Below are 21,733 nucleotides of genomic sequence, written 5' to 3'. Positions count from 1 at the left end.
ACCAGAGCGAGCCACAGCCCCACCACCGGCCACACGACACCAAAGAGGGCATCACAGACTGGGCCGAGGCCGCACGGTCTGCCAAGGCCCAGGCAGGCGCAGCCACCCGGTCAAGTCCGCCACGAGGCCACGGACTTCGGGCTGCACCAGTGTGAAGCACGTGCATCGTCGGACCAATTTCGCCTCAATTTTTATAAATATGTACAAATCAGTTACAGGCACTTGAAATGTCTTTGGCTGGAATAATCCAACATTGCAAGACAATGTATTCACAGAGTGTCCGGGCCCAGGCTGGGTTCAGCAGGCAATGACTAAGGTCCTCGCAGTCTCTCTCAGGAAGACAGGAGGCAGCAGACTAGGCTTCAGCCAGAGCCACCGTCTCAGGACAGAACTCGGGATTACTTTGACGTAATTTGCTGGGTCTGCCTTTGATAACAGCGTAGCAAAACATGGTTATAACCATCACGAAGAGGAAGTAGCTGGTGTGTATGAGGTGCAGGTTGATTAGTGAGCGGTCGTCGTCTGGAACGATAACCGTGAGCTTGGGGTTTAAAGCATGGTATACTTTGCCGATGGCGCCCTTGTAACACCAAAAAGGATTGTAGTCTTGAGCGTATTTTGTGTTGGCATCTCTGGCGGTTGTGAAGATCTTGTACCAGAGTGTGGCGTTGCTGTACGTGTCGGGGACACAGTGTGGTGGCTGCACAGTTACAGGGAAGACCCCAAGGGCAGCAGTGAGGGTCATGCAGGCCGTGAACACCACCTGCTCACAGTGACCATGCAGGGCACAGTCGTCAGCGCTCCAGGCTGTGGGCAGCGTGAAGGTGATGTTGATCTCATGGGCCTCCCTACCTGAGAGGCCGACCTGGTGGCCGAGGATGGTAGAGTACAGGTGGGTGACATTGCGGGAATACCCTCCGAAGGGTTTGAGTGGGTCCAGGGTCAGGGTGATTGCAACAGAGATGTTGACTGGGCCCGAGTCCTCCAGGGCCTGGGGGGCCTGGGTGGACACCCTGGCCTGCCCGCTGGTTGCTGTGCTTTCTGGAGTAGTTGTGTCGTTTGTGAGGTGTTTCAGCGTCTCGTTCTCTGATACGCACAAGTCCAGGTCATTGAAGCGCAGCAGAAAAGTGTTCCAGTCCTCTGTCATCCCCGGGACTTGATCTCCTTGATCTTGAAAAAGTAGCCCAGTGTCAGGAAAGCGATGGCCATGGCGCTGACACTGATCATAAAGACCACCAGGGGCGGCCGGCTGCTGATGTACAGCTTCAGGTTCTCCAGGGGGTTGATGGCGAACGTTATTCTGATCCACCCTGCCCAGCGGGCAGCGGCCCCCTGGCCCGGCCGGCCGGCTGTCAGTGGCCCCGCGTGCGCTTGTTCACTCGCTGCGGCTCGCGTAGGGCCCAGGGCCGCTCGGCACCATCCTCCCCGCCTCGCCGGGGGCGGCGTGCGCCTCAGGGGCCCGAGGTGATGACCAGAGGCCACTCCAGCTCGCGCGGCCGCAGCATGGGCTCCACTCGGGCTCCTGCGGCCGCGATTTCCGGGTGGACATTACAACTTCTTAACACTCAGTGTATGAAGTAAGGCACTTCGGGGGGGGGGGGGGGAAACCAAACACCAAGATATATGAAAGAGATGATAGATAGAGTGAAAGCTATAAATTAGTCTAGAAAGATATAATCATCACTGTTCTGATTGAAAACCAGAAATATGTGTTTCAGAGTTGCATCATTTCACCATAAGTAATCAATATGTCTGCTTAACAAGTAATTGGAGAAGCTGAACTATAAATAAAACAAGGAAAAATATTGGTGGAAAGATCATGAACAGCCCATGATATGTATATTAAAAACATATAATGCATAATGACCAAGAGGAATTCATGCCAGCTATGCAAGGATTGGAGAATGGCTCCTCAACAAACTACAGTGTATAAATGATGCAATCTTGCTTACCGAAAATGAATTATATTTGAACTACCAACCAAGGAAGGTCAAAGATTAAAGCCTTCAATATGTAATATATGTAACAATAACAAAAACAAAACAAAAACTTTCGCAAATGTATCAATAGATTTTATTTTACTTGTATTACTCCTAGTATCCATGGGAGCAATATTCAAGAAATCAAATTAGTGCCAGAGTCAAACATGCTGTGAAAAATATATCCAGTGTAGAAATCACTTGAAAGACCAAAGTGTGCCTGTTTCAAACCATGGCATTTTCTATTGCCTCACATGCTCAGCAAAACTGAATAATGCAAATACAGAGGAATGATTCCTCTCATTGGCAAAGAATTTTTAACAGGCCATGAATTGCCAGAAGAATGAATAAAGCTGTCCTGGAATGAGCATAGCCTCAATATTCTGTAGTATGGAAGGTGATAAGACTTCATGTCACATACTTTACCACGATGACTTTACCATGTCATCAGGAAGGAACACATCTGGAAAAGAACAGCATGCCAGCAAACTGAAAGATCAGCACAAAACAGGGGTACATAAATCACAATAAGCACAAGTATAGCAAAGCTTGCTGTGTGGTTCACAGGGTTACTATGAAATGGAACCTCCTCAACAGCAACTCACAGCTAGAACAGGACAGTACTGCTGGTCAGTAGAGAAATATAGATCATTGGCAATTCCAAATTAATAGCAGCTCGCTAACATGAAGATAAAGAAAAAAATGTACTAAAAAATGATTACCAGTGTGGTGGAAAAAGAATACCTTTTGGAGTTATTAAGTCAGTTGAGACATGTTATTTAAACTGTGTGCCTCTGTTTTATCATCTTTAACGAAGGAGAATATACTTAGCCTGCCTTCCTTAGAGGTTTATTAAAAATAACTGAGATAACTGTGCAAAATAATCTCATTTATTCCCAAGGCATCATTTACTATCTGCCTACTGCAGGCTTACAAATTTCTTTCTCTAGCAAAAGTGTCCTGAGCTCCAGACCTACACATAAATCTGTTAGGGCTTATCTTCACTTGTGTGTTTCACAGTCTTCCAAACACAATTATGCCCAAAGCCTTACCCAATAACCTCAACCTCACCCTTAAACCCATGTGTCTGTATTACATGCCAGAACTTGAGAAACTTCTTAGAATGAGTTCATACCCTCACTTAGCCAGATCTAATTAAACACCAAATCATGACTATTTGTAATTTTCTGTTAAATATCTCTCTTATCCTTTGCATGATTATCTTTTTACCCCCTCAGAGGCCATTATCACCACTCATGTGGATGAGAGAAACAGCCTTTTCCCAATCTATTCACATGGGCATGACTCTGTATTAAAAATTTATTCTGATGTTGGCCATTAAGTTTAACACAAAATCTAAAATCCTTAAAATAAGTTAAGTCAAAAATAATCTTTTTCTATTTACTTACTTAACTGTTGTTATGTGCTGTGAAGTCATCTGCAACTCATAGTGACCTATCTCTGAAACCTGCCCTGTCCTGAGCCAGTCTCACTGACTCTGACACACCTACCCCCATCATCCTAGTTACTGTACCAATCCATCACATCCAGGATCTTCCTCTCCTGCACTGTCTCTCCACCCTTCTGAGCATGACGTTCTTCTCAAGGATTAGTCCCTCCTAGCCACGTACCTAAAGAATGTGAACAGGAGCTTCAAAATCTTAGCTTCCAAGGAGAAATTCGGCTTTACCCCCTCCAAGACAGACAATCTACTTTCTGTGCTCTTGTTATATTAAAAACCAGTTGGCAATGATACGATCTCTAATTCATGGTTATCTTGTTTGTGTCAGTGTAAAATTGTACTTCACAGAGTTTGAGGAGTTTGTTTCTTAAAAAATATTATTATTTGTTTCACATTTTCTTTCTCCCCCTCCCTATTCCATTCCCAAGTCCACTTCACAACACAGCTCTGCTGCAGATTAATCTTATACATAATGTGTTGTGATTATGTGCTGTCGAGTCACTTGTGACTCACAGCAACCCTGTGTATGACAGCTCTGAATTCCGCCCTATCCTGAGCCAACCTTACTGTCTCTGACACCCCTCCTCCCACTACTCCATTCACTGAGTTAACTCATCTCATAGAATGTCTTCCCCTCCTGTGCCGTCCCACCACCCTCCCAAGCATAATGTCCCTCTCATAGGGCTGGTTCCTCCTTGCAACATGTCCAAAGTATATCAGAAGGAGCTTCAGGATCCTTACCTCCAAAAAACAGCCTGATTTCACCCTCTCCAGGATGAACATGATGTTGTTGCTATGTGCCATCAAGTTGCTTGTAATTCATAGCTACTCTATGCACAATAGCGCTGAACCCTGTCCTATCCTGAGCCAGTCTCATTTTCTCTGAAACATCTAACCCCATTATCCCAGTTACTGTGTCAGTCCATCTCATCCAGGGTCTTCCTCTCTTGTACTGTGCCTCTATTCTTCCAGGCATTATGTCCTTCCCCAAGGACTGGTCCCTCCAGGCAACATGACCAAATTATGTGAGAAGGAGCTTGTTTCACCCTCTCCAGGACAAATATGTTTGTTCTCTTAGCAGCCCATGAAAACAGTTCAACACAGCATTGATCCTTCTTCTGTCATCCTTAGTCATAGCAGGGGATCAAATAGACAACAGCATTTAGAAAGACTAAATGAACCTAAGGAAGTAGTGGATTTATGTTAATGAAAGGAGAGACCACTTAGAAAAGTAGAATGAGGGTGGTGATACACTTCAAAGAATTTAATCAATGTCCCTGAATTATATGTGCTTTAAGTATTGACTTTTGTGTATCTTTTGCTGTAAATATCCTTAACAGCAAAGTTTGGGGGGGGGGAAAACATACACAAAGACAAACTAAACTTGCAATTTCTATTTCTGACTCTGAGGAATTCAGTGGTAGGTTCTGTTTTGATTAGAAATTTGTAAAAGTATTTACATTCAGATGTAGGTTAGTTGTACATAGTTTGTCTTTAAGAGATTCAGATTGGTGATGTTTTTGCCTATATTTCTATTTACAGTTTCTTTGTTAATATTCTGAGTGATTTTCTATGACAACAGATTAAAAACAACAAAGGCTACTAATGATATTTTAATACAGAAAGTGCATGTCAACCTGACAGTTTTACTAGACAAGGAGTTTCAAGACATCTTGTATCTATAATAACAAAAATAATTAGAACAAAAGAGGTAAGTATGACTTTAGAGACAAAAGCCTTGGCACTTTCCAACTATATCACATCTGTACAACATGTCATATCTATAAAAGACCTTCTTCATAGGTTTATAGTGAGATAAAATGTTTGAAATCTTCATAAACCCTAACATAGCATATAGTTTAAGTCATTGTGTGCATGTGTGTGTCTATGAAAGTGAGAAAGATGAAATAATTCTATTTTATATTCCCAATGGACAAAGACTTGGAGCACATTTATGACACTGTCAATATCTTCCATGGGAGTTCTGTTAACATAAAGACTGCATTAAAAGTGCACTATTAGACACAGGGGACATATTTTGTTCTCAAAAACATGTGCATGCAGGACTATCAATGTGTTTGACTTTCTCCATCTTTGTGAAACAGGTGTAAATGTGTATGCCTACAGTATGATGAATTCAAATATCTAATTGTGAAATTCACTTGAAAATTTTTATGTAGCTTATTGCCATTTCAGGTAGGTAGGTGGGTAGGTAGATAGATAGATAGATAGATAGATAGATATAGAGATATAGATAGGGATATAGATGATAGAGAGAGGAGATAGAGATAGAGATAGAGATAGAGACAGAGATAGTCTGACATAGTTTGGGCATGTTACAAGGAGAGACCAGTCCTTAAAGAGGGACATCATGCTTGGAAAGGTGGAGGGACAGAGCAAGAGAGGAAGACCCTCGATGAGTTGGACTGACACTTGATTGGGGTAATGGGGGTAGGTGTGTTAGAGACAATAAGGTTGGTTCAGAATAGAGCAGGGTTCAGAGCTGTCATACATAGGGTCACTATGAGTCGTAAGCAACTTGATGGCACATAAGAACAAGCTGTAGGACTATGTGTGCATGTACACACACACACACACACACACACACACACACACACACACACACGGTCTCAACAATCTGATTCAAGAAGGCTTTTCTTTTCTCCTCAAGCTGAAGAAAGGGTGTTGATGGGCCTACCTATAAACTTCATTCTTTAATTGCCCTGTAGGCTGTTGAAACTTCCTGGTTAATGAGGGAGTAACGCCTATTAGAGCAGAACCTAATGTTTCTAACTATTAATATCGACTGGTGCATCAGATTAGCGAGCATAGAAACAGCTAAATTAATCACCTACATCACATCCTTTGAGAACAAGGAAAATGTGTTTTCCAGTATACCCAGGAATGCATTCCAGTGATGTGGCGAGCAGCATAAATTTAGAAGTATTATGCTCTCCTCATAAAATGCTTGAACTACTTCATTTTTATCTGAGCAATGATGCAAGACCAAGGTCCCGGTCATTGCTACTGCACACAGACTCACTGCAGGAGAAATCTCTATTTCATATACCTGGGAACTGCTTCTGATTCTTTATTTAAAAAGCATCCAGCCATTTTGTGTAAATGTTGATGATAAGCTAAGCTTCAGCAGCTATTTTGGGGAAAGAAGATGAAGGTTTGGAATAGCTCAGATGAATTTAATGAATATCTAACCTGCAAATAGGAATATAGGAGCTGACAGTAGCAAAATTACAAAATCAGAGAAGCCAGAAACATTAAAGCAGAACTGGATGACATCCTTAGGACCAGGATTTTAAAAGGTGGCACACGAATCGTCTGCATATCAAATTAGTCATCAGGTCAAATTGCAAGTGAATTCACCTCCAATGTACAACTTTGGAATTCCCACAGAGAGGACTTGGAAGGCAAACGTATCCCTAGGTGAGAAGTCAGAGCACCTGATTCCTGTATAATTACATGGAATGAGAATTTGATACATGACAGTAATTACCTAGCTGAAGGTGCAATTAGCCATTTGTGACCTCATTCTGAGTGGCAACTAATTAACCCTTAATGTCAAAAATGTCAACCTTCATCAAGACACCAAAGAGAAGTACTACATGATCAGCTAATACTTGTTCCAACCTATTAATTGTTGAATCTGTCATTAGAGTTGTGGATGTATCATTTTTTACATCAGCATTTATGATAAGATGTGGAATATGCTCTCTATCTTTTCCTTTGGGACTGTGGTTTCCTTCCTTTTTTTTTTTCCTCCCCACAGGTAAAATATAGCTTTCAAAATAGAGTAAGATCTAATGTGTATATATAATCTTATTCTCTTTGTGATGGAAAACACATACAGGGACAGATATGGAAAACTGAAACTTATCAGCAGTGTGAAATTTTGCATATTTATAGAGATCACACGATTTGCAAAAATATATTTTAGAAAATATTATCATTATGATTATCAATATCACTCAGACATTGGACACGTTGGAACTTGATTCTGAAAGCTGGTCATTGTAAATGTTAAGGAACAAGACATTTTCTTTGGTATTATATGTTGTTGTTGTTGAGTGACTTCAAGTTGAGCATGACTCAGAGAAAGACCCTTTGAACAAAAGGCCTGAAGTCCCTCTACAACTAGTGACATTTATCAAACGGTATTATATAGTGAAGCCTTAAACTACTACCCTTTGTAAACTACCAAATACTGGCCCACTATCATTATCTACTCTGTCACCTGGTTATTTATTAGAAAGCTAATATAATTGATTTGGAAATATATCTATTACAGTCCTCCAAATCATGAAACTTGATTCCTTTCAAATTTGATTTGGGAAAAGGCTGTTTTTTTCTTAAAAATTCTGGAGCTCTAAAAAAAATCAAAGAAAATTTAACAAATAATTAGCATGGATCTAAAGTAATTTTGGGAGGGGAATCCTAATAAATGAAAATTTGTAAAAAAAATAAAATTTGTGCAGCAATGGGATTTTTGTTTGTTTGTTTGTTTTGAAAGACTGGAAAGAAAATTCAACCCTTATTCTTTTGGATTCATCACTGGAAGAGAATGAAATGTGCTGCTGAAATTCCATAGGTTATTTGAGTCTTCTACTCTCTCTTCAAGGTTATTTCAAAGATTTAAACTTAATCTCGGTAATTTCATTTTTCCCCCAGGGAACCAAACCATTTTCTCAAGCACTTTACAAACTTGTCTTTCTGGAATAACAGGTTCAGTACATAGAAATGTGAAGCATCTATTGCCGTGTGTGTGTGTGTGTGTGTGTGTGTGCGCGCGCGCGCGTGTGTGTGTGTGTGTGTGTGTGTGTGTGTCTATGTAGCACTGAGTTTGGGATCCTTTACTAAATGTTCAGTAAGGATAACCAATTATAACTTATTCTAAGTAATATTAAATTTTATTTATTACATAAGGTCACTCTCTTTTTTGTCTGGAAATGGCATTTAAAAATAAGGAAATAACACTTCAATTGTATTAAATGCATTTTAAAGTAATTATATTTAAAGGCTTTCTAATTCCCTAAAATGCTATGGAAAATCATGTCTAGATATTAGGTATCTTCTTTATTTGCAGGCAATGAGAAACACTGCTTGAGAGTCAATAATCTTGTACACCAGAAAGTAAGTAAAAGCTTTTTTAGAGAAAATAAAGCAAAGGAGTAAGTGCACAACATAAAAGCAAGTACAACTTAATGACCAAGTTCAAGGAAGCAAAAATCTCACTTGAAATGAGGTAACAGTCACACGACTACAAGCAAGATTCTGCTTCCAAAAAATTTATTTCATAAGGTATGGCATTTTATTTGTTCAGGTCAGAAATTGAAATCTACATAGCACAGATGGTAAGCTTCAAAATCAAACTGGCACATGGAACCAGATCCTTCCACTGACTTTTAGTCCTCATGATAATACTACCAAAGACAGCCACTCATCTTTTTCTTTGTTGTCACAATGGTGGAAGCTGCCCTTAGTTCCCTTAATAAGGCCTAGTGCTACCCCAGAAAGGAATAAAGTCATTATGGTATCATCTTGCTTGAATCCAAAACCCTTGGCACCCACAGTCAGGAAATAGAGTTGTACTGGGAATATTTGCTATCAAGGACCTCTCTAGAAGGCTAAACAGTAAAACTATCTAAAGACTAAGGTGGACCTGATCCAAGCCATACCCTTCTGAAATTACTTGCTATGTATCTGAAAGATGCGCAGAAACTAAGGATGACAGAAGAACAATCAATGCTTTTGAATTGTGGTACTGGAGAAGACCATCAAACAAACAGCTTTTTCCTGAAGAAAATGAAACTCTTGATCTTTGGAAGCAAGGATGGTGAAACTCCACCTCACAAACTTGGGATATGTCAACAGGAGAGGCCATTTCTTGAGAAGAACATCATGCTTGAAAGGGTAGAGGGATCAGTGTAGAGGAGGAAGACCTTCCAAAAGAGGGAGGGGCACAGTGACTGAGGCAGTGGGGTGAGCTGTGTTACAGATGGCAAGTTTAGCTCAGGTTAGGGCGAGATATAGAGTCATTGTTCATAGGGTCACTATGAGACATAATCAATTCTGTGCCATTTAACAACAAAAACAACCACCCACAGAATAAAAACAGTTAATATGTTATTATAAATCAGTTTACTCAAACTTATTCTTTACTACATAGCACTATGTTGTTCAAGAGAAAATCTAACATGTCAAACATGTATCCAAAACAGTTCATTTTGGCTTTCTGATTGAATCACACAAAATGAAACTGTGAAATCTCTGAACAGTCACACATTTCATATGTGTGAATACAAGTCATAATTTTATCAACAAGGTTTGTGATGTTAGTGTGTTCTACCTGGATGCTGTGTATAATTGCTAACCTAGTTAGTATTTTAAGACTAGAATATTTTTAAACATCTAGTTCTATATATAACAGTAGTTGAGAATTAATTTGTAATTGAAAATAATGTAATAAAAATAGATATGTCTTTATCACCAGCAAAGGATTGTAAATATTTATAATATACAACTAAAGATCTTAGTATTCTTCATAGGTACTACAAGTGTTTACAAATAGCTTTTTGCATGATGACATTTTTTAATGTTTTAAGATAAATATTGTTTGCTTCACTATTATGTCATTTACTTATAAGTTTGAAATTTTATTTTAGAAGTTTATTTTAAATTATATATTTTAAGGGTTAAGTTTAATTTCAAATTCAGATTCTTCAACTATCCCATTTATAAATATTGGTAATGTTATTATATTACATCCCATCAAGTGAGAACTAATTCTTAGCTCACTCCCTCACAGGTTTTCAGCAGATCATATAGGATGAGATTACCTATCTTTCACCCAATGATCATTGAAAATATTTGTCTTCAGGTTAACAGTGCAGCTCCTTACCATTAGCCCTCCAGAGTATATATATTAAGAATAGAGATATTTCAAATGTATTAAAAACTAATCAAAGATGTTGTTGTGTTGTTATGTGCCATCGAGTTGCTTGCGACTCATAGTGACCCTATGTACAAGAGCTCTAAATGCTGTTCTATCCTGTGCCAACCTAGCCATCTCAAACACCCTTACTCCCACTGCTCCAGTCACAGAATCGATCCATCTCATCAAAGGTCTTCCTCTCCTTCGCTGCCCCTCCACTCTGCCAAACATGATGTTCCTCTCTAAGGACCAGTCCCTCCTTGCAACATGCCCAAAGTATGTCAGTCGAAGCTTCAGAATCCTTGACTCCAGGGAACATTCTGGCTTCACCCTCCCCAGGACAAACCTGTTTGTTCTCCTAGCAGTCCATGGTATATTCAACACTCTTGTCCAGCACCACAGCTCAAAGGCATCAAGCCTCTTTCTATCAACCCTATTCACTGTCCAACTCTCTGATGCAATCAAAGAGGAGACAACTTATTTATATAATCAAAATTCTGAATTTATCATATTGATATTCTGATTTAAGCTGTATAATAAACAACTTTTTATTTTATTTCTTAGAGAATCAAACTTATAGAAACCTATACATGCAAAATTTCTATAGTGATATATGTGATATGTGATTACATGTGAACCCTGACATTATTTCTTACCCTGTAGTTTTCCCTATTCAGAAAGTTGAGAATGTTATTGTTGGAAAGATATCATATTAGTTGCTAGGATTATTAGAGAAAATGCTAAGGAGAAACATAGGCTTGGGAAAAAAATTAAAGATCACCTATATGAAAAGTTATATGATTTATATTGTCGTAGTGGCTTTTAGGTGCCATCAAGTCATGTATGGCTAGCATGATGCTAAAAAAAAGGCAGATCTGAGCCCCATCTTACCCTGTGCCATCTTCATTACCTCTAATGCATTTGAGAACATTGCTGCAGTCATTGTGTCAATCCATCTCATCGAGGGTCTTCTCTTTCACTGACCTTTCCAAGCAAGATGCACCTTTCCAGATAATAGCCTCCCCTATTTACATACACAAAGTATATGATATAAAGCTTCACCATTCTTGTCATCAAGGAACACTCTCTCTGAACTTTTACCAAGATGTATTTATTTGTTCCATGGGAAATTCATGGGATATTTAATGCTCTTTACCAACATCATAACTCAGAGATATCAATTCGTCTTCTTTCATTTGTATTAATTGTCCAGTTTTCAGAGGTCGAGCAAATGGTTTAAAAGACCATGACCTGAATCAGATGTATATTGGTCTTCAAACTGACATTATTGCTTCTAAGTAGCTTAGAATAATCCTTCACAACAAACTTTCCCAAAGCAGTATGTCTCCTGATCTCCTGAATGCAGGTACCAAGGGTGTTGATTACAGCTAGAAGTAAGATGAAATCATTGACAATTTCAATTATTTCTCCAACTCTCAAAATGCTGTTGCTGGTCCAGTGGTCAGGATTTTTGTCTTGATGTTGTGATGGAATCTACATTAACGACTAAGGTCTTTGATCTTCTGCAGCATGTGTTTCGAGTCCTCCTCACTTTCAATAAGCAAGATTGTGTACCGTCTGCCTAATGCAAGTTGTTCATGAGTCTTCCTCTGTTCTTGATGCCACAGATTCCTTCATCGAGTCCAGCTTCTCATATGATTTGCCCAGCATACAGTTTGAATAGATGTGGAGGAAGGATACAAATCCAACAAACATCTTTTCTGATTTTTTTTAATCCTGTAGTGTTCCCTTGCTTTGTTTGGACAGAAGGCCTAGAGGAATGGAAACCTATTTCTAAAGTGAAAAATGTTGAGTGTGTGTGCTTGGCACGGAAGGAGTTACCAAAAAAAGTAAAATATAGCAAAGTAAAAGAATAAGTTGTTCTTTTGTAAAGAATGTATATAGTGTGGATTTAACAAGGAAGTGGAGTTGTTTATTTGATATATGTTTTGAGGGTGTGAAAAGATCATGTGAAATTCCAGAATAATAAAAGATAAAAGAAAATGTATCTCCCCTTTGGGAGCTAAGAAAGGCTCCTTTGATTACACATGTAATATTTGTTCTCTCTACCAGGTTATGACCTTGGGTTATCTCACTTGAATTTAAAACTATCTCAAGAATAGATTTAATGCATTAAGCACTAATATGTATTCTTCAAATAAGTTAAGATCACAAAATACATGACTAAACAAATCTCTTAAAGAAACCTAAGGTAATATGCTCCTGTAAAGATTACATTCTAGAAAACTCTATGAGGAAGTTACACTCCATCACATAAGGTCATATGTGTCAGAATTAATTTGACAGTGTATGTCTACAAGAAGACATGATCTTTAACTCAATGTGTAATTCTGGCTTGGGCTCTTGCATAGGAGAAAGACCTGAATTGGCTAAAATTTTAATAAAGTAAATAGAGCAGCTATTAATTTTGTATTCTTCTTGATTTCTTGGAGCTAATATTTACCCTATAAATTAATTAGTGGTTGAAATTTGGGTAAGATCGAAAAACAAATTCTTTGTACAACTACTGTGACTTTTTAAATATCTAAAATTAGATCAAAAATATAAATTAGCTATTGTGAATAACACTGCTATGAACATCAGGGTACAGGTCTCTGTTGTGTTTTAATTCTATCGTCCTCAGACTACCCTCCTAGTGGAATAGCTGAGTTATATGGGATTCTATGTCCAAAAATGAAGAAATTTCTTTTTGAAGAAATGCCAAACTGTGTTCCAGAGTGGTTGTACCACTTAGAACGTATAAGAATTCTAATTTCTCCACATCATCTCTATCCTTTACTGCTTGCTGTCCTGTTAAACATTGCCACTGCTACTGAGGTGAGATCCTATCTAATTGTGGTTTGTATTTGCATCTATGTCATCAACAAATGACATTATTGTGGCAACTATGTACCATCAAGTCAGAACCAACCCACAGCTGACTCGCCGGTGGGTTTTCAGAGGCAGTTAATTGCACGGGAGGAGAATGCCCATCCATGGGAGAGGCTAAAGACAATTATGCTCAGTGAACATAGTTAACTTCCTAAGGACAAGAACTGCATGATACCATTATCTAGAAAGATGTGTATAAAAGTCCAAAATGGGAAGAGGAGAAGGTACAGGGCCTGAGGATGGCAGGGGGATAAATCATGGGTTCACAGAGTTTGGTGAGTATAAGAAGAGGGTGATGTAATTAGAAATAATCCAGTGGGGATCTGAAAAGACAAGGTGATAGCGGGTATAGATAAATGGTGATTGACTTTATAAAGTGCACTGTAAGAGAGTAAAACACAATGTGAATGAATAAATGTGTGAAACACAATATATACGAATGAAACACAGTATATAAAAAAGTTGAGTGCAAACCAATATAAAATATTTCGATGGATAGATAGATAGATAGATAGATAGATAGATAGAGTGTGTGAGAAGCTGTGCTGCAATCCTACAATCCCAAAGTCACACAGTTCTATATATATCCTTAAAAATAAATTAGAAACTTGAAATTTTAAAGGCACAATTATTTATCTTATCCTCTCTACCCAAAGCAAAGAATAATGAGGAAACTTAAAGATACATGGAAAAATAAGATTGCATGACATACTGTCAGCAGACCAACATAATATTAAAAAAAACAAAACTGAATAACATAGAGTCAGGAATAATTAGATTGTGCCCAGCTACAACCATTGACCACTTGGAAAGTGATCATAGTAAGAGATCCTGGATTGAATGGAAGAAACTCAAAATTATAAACTCAAAATAATAAATCATAAAAACAACCAAGTTATGTCCTGGAAAGGATGCAGCCAGAGTAGTCCTTGGAGGCAAGCTTCAACTTTCATACTTTGCACATGTCACTAAGTGAGGCTATTCCTTGGAAACGGACATCATACTCAGAAAGATGGAAGGTGAGAGAAGGAGAGGAAGGCCCTCAATAAGGTAGATTAATGTTACAACTTCAGCAATGGGCTCTAGTGCTCAGAGATGATGAGGATGACAAAGAATAGGGCAGGTAACAGCTTGGCTGTTCACCAGGTCACTATGAGTCCTACCCAATTTGATGGCACCTAAAACAATAACACTGGTGGCCTAATGGTAAGAAATGGGTCAGGTATGGCACAATGTAACACAACAACAAAGCTATGAAGGGTCAGTAATGAATCTCTTCAGGCAGTAAGGTAATGAATTTTTTAGTTTAGCTATTTACTAGCTAATGATGCAGCCCCTTGATAATTGTTCTGCTTAACCAAAAACTGTATTTCTCTAACAGTTTTAATCCACCAGTTACTCCAATGAACAAAGGTGATCAGTCTCTTCCTGTATGATTTACAGCCTCAGAATTCCACTCTAGGATGAGCCTACTAATTTCACATCAGTGAGAAGTGAATAGTGTTAATAGTTATTATAGTAATTTAAATCTACATTAAGAAATGAAGAATAAAGGGAGCTCTGGTGGCCTGGGGCAAGAAGTTGCACTGCAATCATAGAGGTACATGGTTCGAATCCACCAGATGCTCTGCTGGAGAAGGAGGGGCAATCTCCTCCTGTACTAGTCAGATAGGATTTGACGGTACACACACACAAATAATAAAAGAATAACAATTTAAAAAACCCCAAAAAAAGAAATAAGGATAGTGATGGACATAAGCATACAAGTGAATATAAAATGTACTTATGTTTTTTGCTTCTAACATATTTTTTCCTAGATGAAATTTAAAAGATAGCTATATAAAGCAATAGACTTAAGTGTATCAGGGATGGTAAGGATGGTATAAGACAGCACAGGGTTTAGGTCTTCGATTCACAGGCTGGCTATGAATCATTCACAACAGCACCTAATAGCAAAAATATATAAAGCAATGATTATAATCCACTATTGATGGGCACATGATAAAGATAAAATAGTAGCACACAGAAAAGGTAGAAATAGAGACACACATAAGGAATGTTTTCTATTTTAATAATTCAAATTGTTTATGTTAAACAAGTATAGGGCATTATTATAAATAAGTACAGGAATGCACATTAGATGATATCAATGCAGTGGGGGGGGAATATATAAAAAGACAGAAACTACCACATTTGACTGTAAGTAAGTAATCCGAAAAAGATCCATACCATAAGAAATAGTAAAAAAAAATATTATTTGAAAAAAGTTACAGAAAGCTACAAAATAAAATTGCTTCCCTAATGAATTCTAGCAAGTGTTTAAAAAAGAATAAGCACAAATCCTTCACAAATGTCTTTCCTCACTTATCTATAATAAGATAAGAGGAAAAATTCTAGCAGATACTTTGAGACCATTATACCAAAACCAAATAAAGATAATACAAGAAAATCCAATAGAAAAGTAAACTTGATAATTACAAATATAAAATTCTTCAGCAAAAATTAGTAAAGACTTTAAAAAATGTTTACATATGATGAAGTGGAATTTATTCCAAAAATTCAAAGTGAGTTTAATAAATACAGTTCAGTATATCCTAGTAGAAGACACAAACTACACTATTATCTCAGTAGATGAAACAAATACAATGGAGGAAACTTGATGTTTATTCCTTACAAAGAACACTCCAAATCAAGAAATACAAGGCAAGTATCTCAGCCTGTTAAAACACATCTAAGAAAAACTCATAACTAACTCACACTTAATGATGGAAAGCAGAAAACTCTCTTCAGAAGATTGAGAACAAGAAAAGAATGTTCTCATCATTTCTACTCAAAAGTGAACTGCTAAGTCTAATACATTTTAAACAAGGAACAGAAAAGCTAAGCACATTGAAAAGAAAAAAGAAAAATTTACTCTATTTTCAAATGAAGTTATTTTATATGCCTAAAATTATAAACTATCCATACAAACAACCACAAAATTAAAGAGAATAAACAGAAAAGCTACCGGTAATATTAATAAAAAAGCAAATGTGAAATTAAGAAAATAACATGCAAACTTCAACTTATAATTAAATATCAATAAACCTATGCAAGTGAACAAATAATCTTGAGTCCATAGATTGTAAAATAATATTGTTAAAAGTTTGATATGATATATTATTGTTGATATTATGTGTCATTGAGTTGACTGAAACTCATAGCACCCCTATGGACAATCGCTCTGAATCCTGTCCCATCCTCAGCAAATGTCATTGTCTCTGACATATCTAGGTAATGAACCATTACCTCAGTTACTGTGTCAATCCATCTCATAGATGGTCTTCCTTTCCTGCACTGTCCCTCTACCCTTCCAAGCATGATATCCTTCTCCAAGGACTAGACTTCATGATGACATGCCTAAAGTATGTGAGTAGGAGCTTCAAAATCTTTGCTTCCAAGGAGCAACTTGGTTTCACCCTCTCCAGGAAAGTCTTGTTTATTTTCTTGGAAGTCCATGTATGTTTAATATTATTCTCCAGTACCACACTCGACGCATAATTTTTTTCCCTAATTTTTAGTTATTGTCCAGAGAACTGATACATAGCAGTAATTTCAAACACCATGACCAGGATCAGGTGCACGTTAGTCTCTAGACTGACATAACTGCTCTTTAGCACTTTGGTGAAATCTCTGAGAGCAGATTTTCCTGAAACAATTTGTCCTTCATTTTCTTGACTACTGGTGCCAAGAGTGTTGAGTGTTAAAACAAGTAAGCGGAAATCATTGACAATCTCAATCACAATGCTGCTAATTGGCCATGTGATGAGCCTTTGTTTTCTTGATGTTGAATTTCAATCTGTATTGAAGATGGTAGTCAACCTTCTGCAGCACACGCTTCAGGTCTTCCTCAGTTTCAGCAAGCAAAGTTTTGTCATCTACATAATGCGGGCTGTTCATGATCCCTTCTCCAATCCTGATGACACATTTCTCCTTACCATCCTTGCAAACTGTTGTGCTTAAGGCAACCTGTGTAACTACTTTTCAATCTCTCTTGCTGAAGGTCTTCCTCTTTTACAAAGAGAATGGTAACTTCCGATGACAAGCTCAAAGTATGTAAGATGAAGTCTCACAATTTTTATTTTTCAAAAATTTTATTGTTATTATTATTAATTTCAGTGAAAATTTAGAGACTTTGGATTTCCATTCATTCATTGTTGCACTTTTCTTCCTGCTCACCCCTCCTCACTGGTTTGCTCTTTTCTTTTAATATTAAAAGTAAAAGAAAAATTCTTTCATTGCCATAGAATCTCTCAAGTCCACTCGTCTATGCAGCCTTGGTTCTGGACTACTTTTCTCTCTAAAAAGCATTCTGTCAGCACTTCTTCCTAGGCATACTTTTCTGGTTTTTTTTTTTTAAAGTCTTAGTTTATTCAATAATCTTTGCCAGCACCATAATATAAAGGAATCTTTGTCTTTGAGCTCTATTATTTACTGTCCAACTTTTTCATACATATAAAGGAATTTAAAATACTATGGTTTGGGTAAATTACATCTTGGTTTTCAAAATAACATCCTTGCTCTTTAACTTTAAAGCAGTCCTTTGCAGGATATTTGCCCAATGCAATATATTATTTGATTTCTTGACAACTGGTTCCACGAGCATTGATTCTGCCATGGATTCAAGTACAATAAAATCCTTAACAACTTTTCTATTAGATTTTTCATTTTCAAACACCACCAAGTACTAAGAAACCTCAGGGAATGCCCATTACTCTCTAGGTTTCTCCACTAGGAGTTTTTCATTTGTGTTGTTATTGTATACTGTAGAATCAGAACCAACCCATAGCTGACCGTCCAGTGGGTTTTCAATTTTTCATTAGATCCTATAGAATACGTAGAATATTTTCATGAAAAAAATGAAGATTTTTACATCATTTTTCTAAAGTACGTTTTCTTTATAAGATTTGTTGGCTGCCATGGTTATTGTTATATCATCAAGTCAGAATATACTGATAGCTGACCCTCTAGCCGTTTTCAGAGGCAGTTGATTGCATGAGAGGAGATTCCCCATCTATCTCCCATGGAACAGGTAGTGGATTGCAACCACTTTCCTTTGGGTTGGCTGAATAATATCTTTTACTAAGTCTCCAGAGCACACTTACATGTTGTTATTGTTTACCATCAAATTGGAGACTCGACCCATAGATGAACCTTCAGTAGGTTTTCAGAGGTAGTTGATCACATGGGAAGAGATTATCCATCTTTCTCCCGAAGAGCAGCTGATGGGTTCATACATTATACCTTTAAGACTGTAGCACAGCTTCTTACCACTAGACCACCAGAGTCACCCAAAACTCAAAGTCATTGTATTTAAGTGGGAACGAACTCATAGCTGATCCTATAGAGAGGTTTTCCAGGGGCTGTAAATCACAAAGGAGGAAACTGTCCAACTTTCTCCTTTTGGGATGCTAGAGGATTTGAATCAGCTGGAGAATTCTAATCAGCCAGAGGATTCAAAGCACTATCTTTGAGGGAACAGCATAACTCCCTATGGTCCCTATGACGCTCCTGCTGTTGTTTTTATTGTTGTAATGTGCCATCAAATTGCCTGAAACTCAGCAGCCCCGTGTATGTTACCTCTGAAAACTGCTCTGTCCTGAGCCAATATCATTGTCCTTAACAGACTCAATCCCATTTCTCCAGTCACTGAGTGAATCCATCTCATCCTAGGTCTTCATCTCCTGTGCTGTCCTTCAGTCATTCCAAGTATAACATTCCTCTCCAAGAACTTGTCTCTCCTGGCCATAGGACCAAAGTATGTGAGATGGAGCCTCAAAATCCTCGTCTCCAGAGAGCAGCCCAGTTTCCCCTTTTCTTGGACAGACCTGTCTTCTCCTTACAGTCCACAACTGTATATTCAACCCTCTTCTCCAGAACTACAACTCAAAGGCATCGATCCTTCTTCTATCATCCTTTGTTATTGTTCAGCTCTCAGATGCATAGTAAGTAATTGTGAAGGCCATGGTCCAGATCAGGGGCACTTTAGTCTCCAGACTGACATACTCTTCAGTACTCTAGAGAGCTCCCTGACAGCACACTTTTCCAGTGCAATGAATTTTTTTTATTTCCTGACTGCTGGTGCCAAAAATGTTTATTGTTCAAACAAGCTGAAGTTATCAATAATATCAATCTCTTCTCTGTTAATTATGAAGCTGCTAATTGGCCCAGTGGTGAGAATCTTTGTTTTCTGATGTTGAGCTTTAATCCATATTGAGAAATACAGTCCTTGAACTTCTGCAGCAGACACCTCATGTCCTCTTCATTTTCAGCAAGCAAGGTTGTGTCATATGCATAATGCAGGTTGTTGATGAGTCTTCCTCCAATCCTGCTGCCACATTTCTCCTCATAAAGTGCAACCTAAAATATTTAAATTATAAATCATATTAAAACAATCCAAACAAAATTTAACCCAGGTCAAGGGTTCATAATTTGAATTTCTATTGACAATGGTTAGATATCTTGATCATTCAGAGAAAAATGTGTGTCTACTTGAGGAATATATTATGCCAATTCTGATATATTTATTTGTAAAAGGGTTAGTGTAATTTATTTGTTGGAGACAATTTTATTGTCAAAGAATTATTACAAATATGCAACTATCTGATTCTTACCCAACTCCATATTTGGTTCTTTGTTTTTGTTAACAATTTCTCATCTTATGAATTTGTTGTTGTTGATGGTGGTGGTGGTGGTGGTGGTGGTGTGAACTATTGAATTTGAACCAACCCATAACTCAATCTCCAGCAGGTTTTCAGATGCAGTAAATCACATGGGAAGAGATTGCCTATTCTTATGTGGAGCAGCTGGCAGATTTGAACCATGTGCCTTTGGAATTGCAATGCAGCCTCTTAACCATTAGACCACCAGAGTTTGCTTTATGAATTTAGTGTTTTTATATACAAATAGCTACACAGAAGTACGTGGTAGCCATGCCCTTCTCTTTATACTTCAGATAAAGTATGCAGTAGCTGGAGGGAAGTTTGTTTCCAGCAGTGTAGCACACCAGCATTATCAAGGACAATTGCAAATTTTAAGAATTGAGTACAGGAAGAAGAAATTTCCACCAGGTTTCATGATATCTAATGAGTATGTGCATAGAGGTACATAGCCACTGCACCCCTTGTCCCATCATGAATAAAGAGAATGTAGCAGTCAGTGGAAAATTGGTGTCGGGTCACAGTCTGGTTTACCAAGGAAATTACAAACTTTAAAGTGGGATACAACATTCAGGTGAGAATCCTGCAAAGCTTTGTGCACTGCACCCTTGAGAGAAGCTGAAGAACTTTAGGAAAAGTGAGTTACCCCACTGCACAAGACGAGAAAGCATTCCTGGTATACCTAGTTTCCCCTCTCTCATAAGTAGAATATTTTATGTCTGCTACTAGTCAATAACATCATAAAGATAAAGAACTGTCAACAAACAACACAGACATAATGGCCTAACTGTACCAAGAAACACTTTACATAATGTCAAGAAAGCAGCAGGTAGCTTCAAACATAGTGTGTGTGAGGGGTAGGGGGGAACATAACAAAATAAACCTTCTTTGAAAAATGCAGAGTATATTGCAGACTAAATGAATACCCCAGAGATAGAGAAGCAGAAGAAATATATTGATGTGAAGTCATATGAACCACAATCGAGGAAGGTACAAATGATGGGAGAAAAATGGAAACCATAAATAAAGTGAATATTTGAGACCCAGAAGAATTATATTGATGTGGGAGAATATGAAAAACTTCAGAAGAAATTGTCACAGATGGAAAAAATAATTTAAACTATACCAAAAGAGCCACTAGACCTTAAAAAAAAATTCACTGCAAGATAGAGCACAACCAACACAGTACCAGAAACAATACAAATGCATGAAAACGCAATCCAGAATATCAATAATGAAGTGGCAGAAGTTCCCAACGTGTTGGAGGGGGAAAAAAAGAAAAACAGAAGAAATGGAACAGAGAGTCATTGAGCTGGAAGACAAGAGCCTCAATAAAATCATACTAGAAGAAAAATCAGACAGGAGACATACGGAAAATTAAGAAAATATTAGAATCATGTGGGATGACATCAAGAGGAACAAAAATAGGCAGATCAGAATTCCAGAATATGAGGGTGCTGGGCATATTGTAGAGAAGGTAATAGAAGAAAACTTTCCAGGCATTAAGAAGAACAAGGAAATTTATATTCAATAAGTTCAGTGAACCCCAAACAGACTAGACCTGAACAGAAAAACACCAAGACATAGTAAAATTCTCCAAAATCAAAGATAAGAATACTAAAAACAGTGTGAGAAAAATGATCACTTACAAAGCAGAGCCAATTAGATTAAGTTCTAATTTCTCAGCAGAAACCATGTGAGCAAGAAGAAAATGGATGGCATATACATAGGCTAAAGTAAGATAATTGACAGCTGA

The 21,733-nt window shown here is 37.8% G+C and overlaps 1 pseudogene; it reads right to left on the bottom strand.

The window, feature by feature from the left end:
* Positions 1-355: 355 nt before the first annotated feature.
* LOC102847415 lies at positions 356-6,555 on the bottom strand (annotated as a pseudogene).
* Positions 6,556-21,733: the final 15,178 nt, after the last annotated feature.

This window comes from Elephantulus edwardii, unplaced genomic scaffold, assembly GCF_000299155.1.
Source record: "Elephantulus edwardii isolate Elephantulus edwardi_28Jun2011 unplaced genomic scaffold, EleEdw1.0 scaffold00036, whole genome shotgun sequence".
Classification (NCBI taxonomy): domain Eukaryota; kingdom Metazoa; phylum Chordata; class Mammalia; order Macroscelidea; family Macroscelididae; genus Elephantulus; species Elephantulus edwardii.
Note: the sequence above shows the minus strand (reverse complement) of the source record. Positions and strands in the feature narration are given on the sequence as shown.